The sequence below is a fragment of the Lissotriton helveticus genome, chromosome 3_1, assembly GCF_964261635.1.
Source record: "Lissotriton helveticus chromosome 3_1, aLisHel1.1, whole genome shotgun sequence".
Classification (NCBI taxonomy): domain Eukaryota; kingdom Metazoa; phylum Chordata; class Amphibia; order Caudata; family Salamandridae; genus Lissotriton; species Lissotriton helveticus.
In genome coordinates this window covers 313,590,552-313,603,143 of record NC_136061.1, presented here as the reverse complement: position 1 = coordinate 313,603,143, position 12,592 = coordinate 313,590,552, and the positions used below count along the sequence as shown (strand labels likewise).

The 12,592-nt window shown below is 46.4% G+C and overlaps 1 protein-coding gene across 2 annotated transcripts in view; it reads left to right on the top strand.

Moving 5' to 3' along the window:
* Positions 1 to 12,592, top strand: part of VPS53 (VPS53 subunit of GARP complex) — a 1,098,026-nt gene that overhangs the window by 1,045,995 nt on the left and 39,439 nt on the right. The window lies entirely within an intron of this gene.

Here is a 12,592-nt window from a genome sequence, read left to right as displayed (position 1 = left end):
TACTAACGAACCTACAGCACATGCTTAATAATTATTACAGGTGTTTTCCACCATCTGAGTCTGCGGACTCTGTGCCTCCTAAGCCTGTGGTGCAAGCATCCACGTCTGATTTCAGGTCTCCAAGGCCTCCTTCGCATGTAGCTTCTCATAACCCGGAAGAACATCAATCATCTGACGAAGAGGAGAGAGAAGAGGGTGAAGTTGATGACAGTTCTTTGTTGTCGGAGTGGGACGATTATCAGGTCCAAACAGCTTCTCCTTCACCTCCGGTTACTGCAGATACACCTCCAGTGGATATTGGAGGTTTCCACCTGCTGATGGAAAGAGCTACAAAACTTTTCCTTATTCCGATGGAAACTACACAAGAGGAATGCTTCCTCTATGATTTCAAGGACCATCCAAGGAAGCAGACTAAGTCAATACCAATTATTGAGTTCAATTATTGAGTTCATCCAGAAATCCTTCCTCCCCGATTGCAGCCCCACCGGATAGAGAAGGCAGGCGTCTGGATGCTATTGGAAAACGGGTGTCTACAATGGTAGCAACTACAGTCCGGGCTGCCAATTCGTTAGCCATCCTGGGCAGGTACGACTGGCCTGACATTTCGCCGTATATCAACATGCTTCAAGAACCTTCCAAAGCAGAAGCTCTGAAAATACTGCAGGAGGGTGAGAGAATCTCGGCAGAGATAATAGATTCTGCAGTTGATGTGGCTTCGACTGGATTCCGACAGTTGGCAGGGGCTGCTGTCCTACGCAGGCAAGGCTGGCTAAAAGCGACTTCGTTTTGCCAGGAGGTGCAAGCTAAGGTATTGGACATGCCTTTCGACGGGCAATTTTTGTTTGGTCCGCAGGTAGAGGAAGCCTTGCAGATGATCAAAAAAGACACGGAAACAGCCAGGTCCCTTGGCACCTTACAATTTCGTAAACCGCCCTTTCGGGGTGCGAGAGGGCGTGGATCGTCCAGTACTAGAGGAGGTTTTAGTCAGCAATCTTCCTACAGACAAGGGAATCAACGTTACCAACCCCAAGGTTTCCAGTCTTACGGCCAGCGCAACACAAATTATTCCCAAAATAAAAGAAAGCCTGCTTACCGCGGAAAGGATTCAAATAAAAGGCAATGAGTTCAATCACCTGCCGCCGCTACTGCCGCATTCCCACATAAAAATTGGAGGAAGAATCTCAAAATTTTACTCAAAATGGTCCTCAATAACGTCGGACAGGTGGGTCTTGGACATTGTAGCCAAGGGCCATGCCCTCAAATTCGAAAAATTTCCTCCAAATGTTCCCTCAAAGGGCCCACCTCCAGCTCATCTCAAGAAGTTGTTTTCCCAGATCAATTTGATGTTAAAAAAAGGAGCAATCGAAAAGGACCCTCAGGTTCAGAGAGGAACAGGATTCTATTCCAGATTCTTTCTAATAAGGAAGAAATCCGGGGAATAGCGTCCAATTCTAGACCTTCGTGCCCTCAACAAGTACTTGAAAAAACTATTGTTGCGGATGCTATCGCTCCAGGAAATACTGCATCTTCTTTCGGCGGTAGAGTACATGGCCACCTTGGACCTTCAAGATGCGTATTTCCACATTCCCATTTTACCCCGTCACAGGAAGTTCCTGTGTTTGAGTGGCTGGCTGGGATTTTCAATTCAAGGTCCTTTCCTTTGGACTACGTTCAGCACCCAGAGTGTTTACGAAGGTCCTAGCCCCAGTAGCAGCACACCTCCGGCTCGAGGGAATACAAATATTTCCCTACTTGGACGATTGCCTTATCAAGGCGAGTTCTTACGCAAACACAGACAACCATGTCCAACGGTATCTGTCTCTCTTCCGGTCACTGGGTCTCTCCATCAATCTCAGCAAGTCACAACTGGAACCGTCCCAAAGACAAGCTTTCTTGGCAGCAACCTTGGACACACAACTTGCCCGAGCTTTCGTATCGGACGAGAGACAAAGGAAATTACAAGACATGGCCCGGATTTTACTATCAAAAAGGTCAGTTTCAGTCCGACAGTTCAAGTCTTTTCTGGGAATGGTTTCTTCTTGCATTCCTTTGATACCGAATTGCCGCCTCAGGATGAGGCCTCTTCAGGAAGAACTCAACCTACAATGGCTGCAGGTCTCCGGCTCATTCGAAGATCTCATTCGAGTCACCCCTCGCATCCGAGAGGCTCTTCTCTGGTGGATTCAGAAGAGAAATTTACAGAAGGGATGCGCGTTCCTTCAAGATGCGCCAAACTTCACAATCACCACAGACTCATCCCTCGAGGGTTGGGGAGCACATCTTCAAGGGCTGACGGTCAGTGGGAAATGGAGCCCTCAACAGAAGGACTGGCACATCAATCTATTGTAGCTAAGAGCCATCTTCCTAGCCCTCAAGTCTTTTCGCGCAATCATTCAAGGGGCCACTGTATTGGTTCGCACAGACAATACTACAAGCATGAATTATTTGAACAAACAGGGAGGAACTCGGTCGGTTCGTCTATCTCAAGAAGCCCAGGAGATATGGGCATGGGCGATACGACACAGAATCAATCTTTTGGCTGTTCATGTACCGGGAACTGCAAACGTTCTTGCGGACACCGTCAGCAGATCAACGGTGTCCACTCACGAATGGGAACTTCATCAACCGACGGTGGATCGGATTTTCCAGAAGTGGGGTCATCCTGATCTAGACCTCTTTGCGACCAAGAAGAACAGCAAATGCCTGGTCTTTGCAAGCTGGCATCCCCACAAAGACTCTCAGGGGAATGCGTTTTCGATCAACTGGTCTCAAATATATGCCTACGCCTTTCCTCCGATACCGTTGGTTCCCAGAGTCCTCCGGAAGATGAAGAAAGAGCTGTGTCACCTGATTCTCGTCGCCCCCAGATGGCCTCGCCAGTACTGGTTCACCGAGCTCCTTCTCCTCTCAGAGTGCGATCCAATACAGTTTCGACCAGTACCGAATCGCCTCTCTATTCAGAATGGTCAGATTTACCATCCGGACCCGGCTTCTCTGAAATTAGCGGCTTGGCGCCTGAGTACCTTGAATTCGCCCATCTGAATATCTCTGCGGTTTGTAAGGAGGTACTAGCCAATGCAAGAGCACCTGCTACGATAAAAACGTACAGACTTAAATGGAAAAGGTTCTGTATCTGGTGTCAATCAGCTGGGATTCATCCTTTTCAAGCAACGCCGGATCAGATATTGCCTTTTTTCTTACACCTGGCAAGGTCAGGTTTATCTCACGCAACACTAAAGGTTTTCTTAGCAGCCATTTCGAGGTACCGTCAAGATGGGTCCACCTCTCTTTACTCTTCAAGAATAATACAGCAGTTCTTTAAAGGACTTTTCAGAATGTTTCCTCCGGTACGTCATCCACCTCCATCTTGGCATCTCAATATAGTGTAGCGCAGCTTATGCGCCATCCTTTTGGACCAATTCATAGAGTGGATTTAAAATTCTAACTTTGAAAGTGGCTCTTTTGTTGGCTTTGACTTCATCTAGAAGAGTCAGTGATGTCCAGGCTTTCACTGTCCATCCACCTTTCTTACAGTTCAAGTCTAGTACTTCGCAGGAACCCAAAATTTATGCCTAAGGTGCCTTCGGACTTTCACCTGAACGAGCCAGTCATCTTAAGGACATTTTTTCCTAATCCGCAATCCCCTGCGAAAAGAGCATTGCATACACTTGACATCAGGAGATGTTTAAAGTTCTATTTACAAAGGACCTCTGCAATACTCAAATCCGATCAATTGTTCATCGCTTATGGAAAGATACGACAAGGACATGCAGTGTCTAAACAAACCATAGCTAGATGGATCTCTGCTGCTATTGACTTTTGCCATATACAAGCAGGAAGACCTTTACAGGCAACTCGAAGGGCTCAGTCTACAAGAGCTGTGTCTTCCTTAACTGCTCTTTTCGCTGGTGTTCCTCTTCAGCAAATCTGCAGAGCAGCAACCTGGTCCTGCAGGCATACTTTCACCAGGCACTATTGTTTGAATGCAGCCAGCGACACTGATGCTTCAGTGGGTCAAGCAGTTCTGCGTAATCTTTTCAGATAAGGTGAGCCTCTGTTTTCCCTCCTCCTCTTTACTGCTTTCCAGACGCTTACTTCATGCCTATTATGTACATTCTTTGTAACTGCAAATTCGCATGTTTTTATGAATGAGGTATTTTATTATATGATGATGTGTTTTTCATATACACAATTGTATGTTACAAATAGCGTCTTCCAAGCATTATTATTATATACTGCTATCTACTCTGATTCAGGCATGTGAATCTATGAAAGACACCCCAATACTGGAGAAGAACAATAGTTACTTACCTGTAATCTGTGGTTCTCCAGTATTGGTGTCTTTCATAGATTCACATGCAACCCGCCCACCTCCCCTCAGAGGCTCATAGGCTATGTTGGTTTTTACCTTCACTCCTGTGCGAGAAATCTGAGAGCCTGAGCCTCTGGAGAGGACTTTCTAGTGGGTGCTGTCGCCTGATTGGCTGCAGTTTGGACTATACAAAATGACTAGGATAGTCAGGAGTGTGGAAGTTTTTTCTATTGTAACTTGGGCTACTTTACTTCCTGGTTGGTTATTACCAAGTTTTCTAAGGATATTAGTGCATATTATTGCTTTTTTATGTACAGTGGGACTCCCACTGCGACTACGGGGAATGATTCAGGCATGTGAATCTATGAAAGACACCAATACTGGAGAGTAACAGGTAAGTAACTATTGTTCATCTTCCGAATCATTCTGAACAGTCCAAAGTCCGCCCAGCACCTTTAAGAAGGAGATTTTCCAGATCGTCGTGGCTGGATCTGATCAATTTGAACCCTTATTGTGGGGCTTCTTCTTGTAATAATTTGGAATTTTATTGTGAATATACTAGAAACCTTGGACTATTTCACCTAGCATAGCCCTGATGAAGTTCCTTTGAAAGGTCGGGTGGGAGTGTTTGAGACGAGATGGCAATGAAAAAACAATGGAGTCCCGGTACAAATGAAGCTGATGAGAAGAACACTTTTCCTCACACTGCTTCACCAACATACCTTGGTATATATATTTAACACACATAAACTTTTTTAAAACACCCATAGTCACTTAGGTTGGAAGCAGGCAAGCTTCATGGGGCCACAACATCTGGAGGCCATCATCTACCATACCTATGACCATACTTCAGAGGTCACCATATATCCCAGTTGGCTTTCCACCTGAACTTTCAAATGGACACTCCGGGCCTCATTTACAAGAAAGTGCAGCAGCTGCTGTACCGTAAGCCCTTTGGCTGCACCACGCTGCGGCACTTTCAAAGCACAGGGATGCAACATATTTACAATAATATGTCGCATTCCTGTGCTCTCCCTGCAACTAGCTGACACACAGAGAACGAACACACAAGTGCTTCCTCACATACATGGGCCACGTTTAAACGGTAACATTGCACCACACTGGACAAATTTAGGAATTGCTTGAGGAGCCGAAAGATTTATGTTGAGATTTTGAGAACACATTTTAGAAGAATCGGGACGGAATTATAACCGTTAGGGAAGTACGGTTCAAAGAAGATTTAACCCTGAGGAAGTCGCGGGATAACTCTCCCTTCAGTGCGATGAAACATGAGTTGGCTAAGGAATCTGTGATTTTGAATATGAAGTAATATACCTGAACACAAGAATAATAAAGAACAAAAGACAAATAAAATAACAATTGTAAAGCGCTCTGATATCCTTCGGGATCAAGTTTGCGCTATATAAAACTTTATAAATAAAATTAAAATTGTGACTTCTTTCCTGGTGCACCTTCTATGATCTAAAATCTTCTTGTCTGGATTCCAGTGAACCCAACTGCGGCGAGTTTCGGAGGTGACATGCACAGGACTCCTATAATTGTGTAACAGGGATTGTTGTGCTGAACCAGTGGTCAGCCGCGGTCTGGAGTTTTTTTGTATCAGATCACAAAAGAGTGTTACCCTGTTGTATTGTTGTAAGTGCTTTAATGACCTTGAATAGTTCCTCGGGGGAATTGGAAGCCTGGCTAAATCACTCCTCGTAGAACTTAGCCTGGGCTTTTTTGATTTCATTATGATAAAGTCTAATGGTGGTTTTATATTACATTTTTAGAGATAGATCATAGTACTTCTTCCATTTCCTTTCAAGCTTCTTACAACCTTTCCTCAGGGAGGCTAGGTGCGTATTAAACTAGGGGGCTCCTTTAGTATTCAATTTAGGCTTTAACCTAGATTTTGGGACACATTCATCTAATGATTGTACAATCGTGCATTCCCATTGAGTGTAAGCCTCGTCTAGATTACCTTTTAGATTTGGACTAGAAGCCTCCAAGGTCTTGACCCATGCTTCAGTGGCAAGTTTGGAGACATAAGATCGCGTTTGTATTGATGGTTTAGCTAATGTGAAAGGTGTAAAATGATGATCTGACCATAGTACAGGGATCGTGCGTTCACCTGAATCTTAGGATCATTAGAAAATATGGGGTCAAGGATATGTCCTTTCTCATGAGTGGGGGGGGCTGCTTGATGAATTAACTGCACCGCCTCCAAGTCTTGTAGCAATCTTTTGATAGCAGAGTTATTACATTCATCAAGGTGAACAATAAGATCACCAAGAATAGTGATATGACATTTTCTCACAACTCTGAAGAAAATAAGTTTTTACTAGGTCCTATTAATTTCCTTACATTCCTCCATTTCTTGCCATCTCGTGACAAATCCCTACAGCCTCCATTTCTGCTGACGCTAAAAAAAACTATCACATACCCAAGCCCCCTGTTCTTTGCAGTTAACCAATTCATCAACAGAAAGCCATGAGACACCTACGCCCTGAGTAAACAAACTTGTTTTTCATCTTCTGCTCCCTGCTTGGTAAACATCCTTGATGCCGTGATCAGGTCATCTGGACAATGGTCTGACCGACCGAGCCTTGATAAAGCTGATTGAACAATGGTCTGACTGACCGAGCCTTGATCAAGCTGATTGAACAATGGTCTGAATGCCGAGCCTTGATCAGGTTATCAACTACAAACACCGCCTTGATCAGGTCATCAACTACAAACACCGCCCTGATTGAACAATGGACTGCATGCCAAAAGAGTGGAATAAAAATGTATATAAGGCTTGTTCGCTGTGGAGTAAAGCAGCAGCCTCCTGGGTTTTGTCTCTGATTAGCTTGGGACTCTGTTCCATAGCCTGGGCTATTGTAATAAAGGTGGTTCTCTCTGCAGACAAAGGTTTCTGGGTCCACTTTATTATATAAGGAGGCTTGGGTGATTCCCGCACCGCCAAGCCCCCACTCCTCCCTGAGGTGGGCTTTTATTGGTTCTACAACTAGACTGGCTAAAATGTCTGGTAGGACATCAGATAATTTCATGCTTGAGCCTGGAGGTCTGTAGATTAGGGCTGCCGAAAAAGTACAGGTTGGGGAAAATATTATGACAAATCGAAAAATGTCACAATCTGATACTTGGAAAGGTGTAGTGACACATCTAAACTCATCTTTTAGTATGATGGAAATACCATCCCCTAGTTTGCCTACCCAATCCTATCTAAATATTTGAAATCCCGCAGGTAGGGCCGTTAATATATGTGGTGTGGAGCTCTCATTGTGCCAGGTTTCTGTAATAAACCGGACATCCAGGTGTTCCTCTTCTAGCAGTAGCCTGATCTCTGTTTTTCTTTCCTCTGGAAGTGATCTACTATTGATTAAACCCATAACTTCAATATTGTGGATTTGATGAGAAGCTCGCTAATTTGGTAGAAAACTATTGAGATTTGGTGCTATGAGCATTAATTCTGCCTTGCCCTGGACTGCGCGTGCTGCAAGGTTCCTGCAGGGAACTAGATGTATGTTATGCGACAAGCACCCATGTACAAGACATACAGTTGCTCCCAAACCGAAGTCTAGGCTGAAATCGAATGGCACGCAAGCAAGCCAGCCATGCCTCTAATTTGGTGAACTCTTCTAGTCCGCTGCTCATGACAAGACCAGTTGCATGCCTTGGGTTGCTACCGACATGTATAGTCGGCCTTCTCGTAGCACCCTCTATCTAGCCTGTCGGTGCAGCCAAAACTATACTTTTTGTACCTGGCTTCGACAATTCTTAGCAGAAGTAAAGACTGAGCAAATCATATTTTGAGGATTTCAGGACTACATCATGTAAGGACAGATTTATGGTTCTGCTTCAGGCAAGGAACAACACAGGACAAACCGGTCTCTTCACTGTTTCATGAAGTTCAGGTGTCAACACTAGAGTAAGCAGGTGGGCGTTCCTCTGGCTGGCTGATCCTCTAGCTCCTCTCTTAATCGGTCATATGTGGTGCCCTGGTGCCGAAGTGGCAATATTACAATTTAAACAAGCATTGGAAATGCAATAGGTCTCGCATTAGAAAAGTTGTAGTTATTGGTCTTGTAAATGACATATTTTATTTATTTGTTGGTTTTTAAAATTGCTAAATTGATGGCTTTGTCATTTACAATGCCAATAGTTATAACTTTCGCGAATGTGACACCTATAGCATTTGGAATGCAACATGTTTTGTATTTACGTCACTTAGATGGCAGCTCTGGTCGTTAGGCCACATCTCTAGAGAGCAGGAGAGTGCAGCAGGGGAGAGAAGCACAGCAATGCAATAGGTCTCGCATTAGGAAAGTTTGAGCTATTGGTATTGTAAAGGACACATTTTTTATTTATGTGCTTGTTTTGAAAATAGCGAAATTAATAGCTTTGTTATTTACAATGGCAATAGTTTTATCTTTCGCAAATGTGACACCTATTGTAACACAATATGTGTTGTGAGGGTGAGTGAGGGTGAGGGGTTGAGGGTGAGGGTGAGGGTGAGTGAGGGTGAGGGGTTGAGGGTGAGTGAGGGTGAGGTTGAGGGTGAGTGAGGGTGAGGGGTTGAGGGTGAGTGAGGGCGAGGGGTTGAGGGTGAGTGAGGGTGAGGGGTTGAGGGTGAGTGAGGGTGAGGGTGAGGGGTTGAGGGTGAGTGAGGTTGAGGGTGAGTGAGGGTGAGTGAGAGTGAGGGTGAGTGAGGGGTTGAGGGTGAGTGAGGGGTTGAGGGTGAGTGGGGGTTGAGGGTGAGTGGGGGTTGAGGGTGAGTGAGGGTGAGGGGTTGAGGGTGAGTGAGATTGAGGGTGAGGGGTTGAGGGTGGGGTTGAGGGTGAGTGAGGGTGAGGGTGGGTGAGGGTGAGGGTGGGTGAGGGTGAGTGAGGGTGAGGGTGGGTGAGGGTGAGTGAGGGTGAGTGAGGGTGGGTGAGTGAGGGTGAGGGGTTGAGGGTGAGTGAGGTTGAGGGTGAGTGAGGGTGAGGGTGGGTGAGGGTGGGTGAGGGTGAGTGAGGGTGAGTGAGGGTGGGTGAGTGAGGGTGAGGGGTTGAGGGTGAGTGAGGTTGAGGGTGAGTGAGGGTGAGTGAGGGTGAGGGGTTGAGGGTGAGTGAGGGTGAGGGGTTGAGGGTGAGTGAGGGTGAGTGAGGGTGAGGGGTTGAGGGTGAGTGAGGGTGAGGGTGAGGGAGTGAGGGTGAGTGAGGGTGAGTGAGGGTGAGGGTGAGTGAGGGTGAGGGGTTGAGGGTGAGTGAGAGTGAGGGTGAGTGAGGGGTTGAGGGTGAGGGGTTGAGGGTGAGTGAGGGTGAGGGGTTGAGGGTGAGTGAGGGTGAGGGGTTGAGGGTGAGTGAGGGGTTGAGGGTGAGTGAGTGAGGGTGGGGGTGGGTGAGGGTGAGTGAGAGTGAGGGTGGGTGAGTGAGGGTGGGTGAGGGTGAGTGAGGGTGAGTGAGGGTGAGTGAGGGTGAGAGTGAGTGAGGGTGAGAGTGAGGGTGGGTGAGAGTGAGAGTGAGTGAGGGTGGGTGAGGGTGAGTGAGGGTGGGGGTGAGTGAGGGTGAGGGGTTGAGGGTGAGGGGTTGAGGGTGAGTGAGGTTGAGGGTGAGTGAGGGTGAGGGTGAGTGAGGGTGAGGGGTTGAGGGTGAGGGGTTGAGGGTGGGTGAGGGGTTGAGGGTGAGTGAGGGTGAGGGTGAGTGAGGGTGAGGGGTTGAGGGTGAGGGTGGGTGAGGGGTTGAGGGTGAGTGAGGGGTTGAGGGTGAGTGAGGGTGAGGGGTTGAGGGTGAGGGGTTGAGGGTGAGGGGTTGAGGGTGAGGGGTTGAGGGTGAGTGAGGGGTTGAGGGTGAGGGGTTGAGGGAGGGTGAGGGTGAGTGAGGGTGAGGGGTTGAGGGTGAGTGAGGGTGAGGGGTTGAGGGTGAGACAGACAGAGCAGACGGCGCAAACACACACAGGAGGCTGCACGTACGGCAATCGCAGAAGGCTCACGCACACAGCGTGCATAAGGTATACCTACATAGCAGATGACGAAGTGAATGTACACACAAACTGTGCCTACAACAGTAAATGCATTCCTTTAGAGAACACACACTTAGAGTATACAAAACATGGCGCACGCCTGCGGGCATAGTCACAAATAGGCACCCATACAGTCTGCGAGTACAGCAGACGCATGCACACAGCAGAAGGCAGCCTGCATAGAAAGACACGAGTGGAGCGCACACGCAGGGACATTCACAGCGTCCACATGCACAGAGCGGGGTCACAGCTGACGCGGCGCTCGTGCAGGATACAACACACATGATTGAAGAGAGAGACAACTTGGAGGAATGCTTGTAGGTGTGTGTGTAGACGATGAGGGTGTGAAGCAGCAGGAATTTAATCTCCTATTTTTTTATATGAAATGTTGAGTTGCCCATAAAACCGTGTCTTGTTAAAAGGGTTATAAAAATAGTTATGATTAAAATCCGTGACTCGCTCAGTTTTCTGATTGACATTGTATCAGCTGGGATAGATAGTCAAAGCTGTCTAGTAGAAACTTCCAGTAAATTAGTATCGGGAGAGGCGGCATAACATGATTATTCGCTCTGCATAGGAGCTCTTTAGATGATGCAGTCTAATAAAAAAGATAGAGGTTTGCCAATGACATTTTGCTCCAAATTCAAAGATACAGCTAACTGCTGATTTACCTTAATCAGTGACACGGTGAAGCATGAACGCATGCGGTAATGACGGAGATGCAGTTCTTGACCCGAGTTACAGTTTCACGTTTCTTACTGGGGGTTATTTTGCAACTTTACAGATTGGAATAATAATAATCCACTTTGCTGAACAATATAACATGTGAATTCACCACGAACCTATTGCAACTCGGTGTAAAAAGATAAAATCCCAAATCAAGACACAAGTATTGTTGCAAAAGGTGGTGTGAAGCAGCAGGAAAAGACAGCACCAACCCTAACGAAAACGAGTCAAAAGAAACACGAGAGACGGCGGAGGGCATTGCTGTGGGGAGGGGGGAGGAGAAATGCGACACGGCGGGCAGGGGAGGGGGCGGAGCGGGTAAAAAAAAAAACAAGACGGAGAGAAGGCAGAGAAGGGGAGGGGGGAGGAGAAATGCGACACGGCGGGCAGGGGAGGGGGCGGAGCGGGTAGAGCGGCATGTGGGTGTGAAGCAGCCGGGGCCTTTGAAGTGAAGCTAAGCTTCACTTCAAAAGGTGTGGGAGGAATGCGGCTGAGGGAACAGACGGCGATTTGGTGATGTGCACGCGCATTTTAGGTCAATGCGCAAGCGCATTGACCTAAAAGCCACGGGCACAGCACCAAATCGCCGCAGTTAGGTAAACTTTGTTTAAAGCCCTATAGTCTCGCTCTGCTCAATGCGCATGCGCATTGACAGGCGAGACCTAAAAATGTGTATTTTTCTGAAACTGTTCACAAAACCCTCAGACTCCACGAGTACCCCAAGGAGAATCTTTATGCATGTGTTGTACTTCTCCTTGTGCTCCTTTGCTTTTTAGTGGATATGGAATTCTCATTTGGATTTGAATTTTGTGTGCATATTGTTATGGAAATCAGAAGTCTGCATTGATAGACAGCGCTGAAATGTCATATGAGTGGCGTAAATGTAGAGATGTGCATATATTTGTTTGTGTCGTGTCGTGTTTTGTCTGAGTGTATATGGCCCTCAGGACTGCTTGTGTGTATCTGCACGTATGAACACTGACATGGTTTATATGCAGTAGGGGTGTGTATTGATGGGCATCGACTGGGAGTATCAGTGCTAAAAGGGAGGATGTGCATGTGCAGGATGAAAACAGTGTAGTGGGCGTGCCTGCATTGTGCAAACACTTCTTTTGAACCTTGCAGTCTATGGCCTCATATATTGGTTTTGCTAAAATATACACATCAATCACTATAATGTCCCTGGTTTTTGTCTACATTGCATATAAGACAAGCTCTTCCCACACACCTATTTCAACATCAAGCACAAAAATCACTTATTGAGATGCATTGCCTCTGGATATTTTAAGTTTCCAAATGCATAGGTTTTTATTGCATGTAATGCAAAGTGTCTGCGACGCAGGCTCCAAATAACTGGCTTTGAGCCAGCTAACTCTTCTCTGTTGGTTATGAATGCATGTGTTGGTTTAAACCGGCACCACGCTTTCAGGACTTATGATTTAACTGACGCTTTGCCATCATCAAATAACTTTATTCAATTCAGAAAAGAATCATAAAAGTATACAATTTAAAAAATTCATACAGACAAAACACAAATGGTATTTC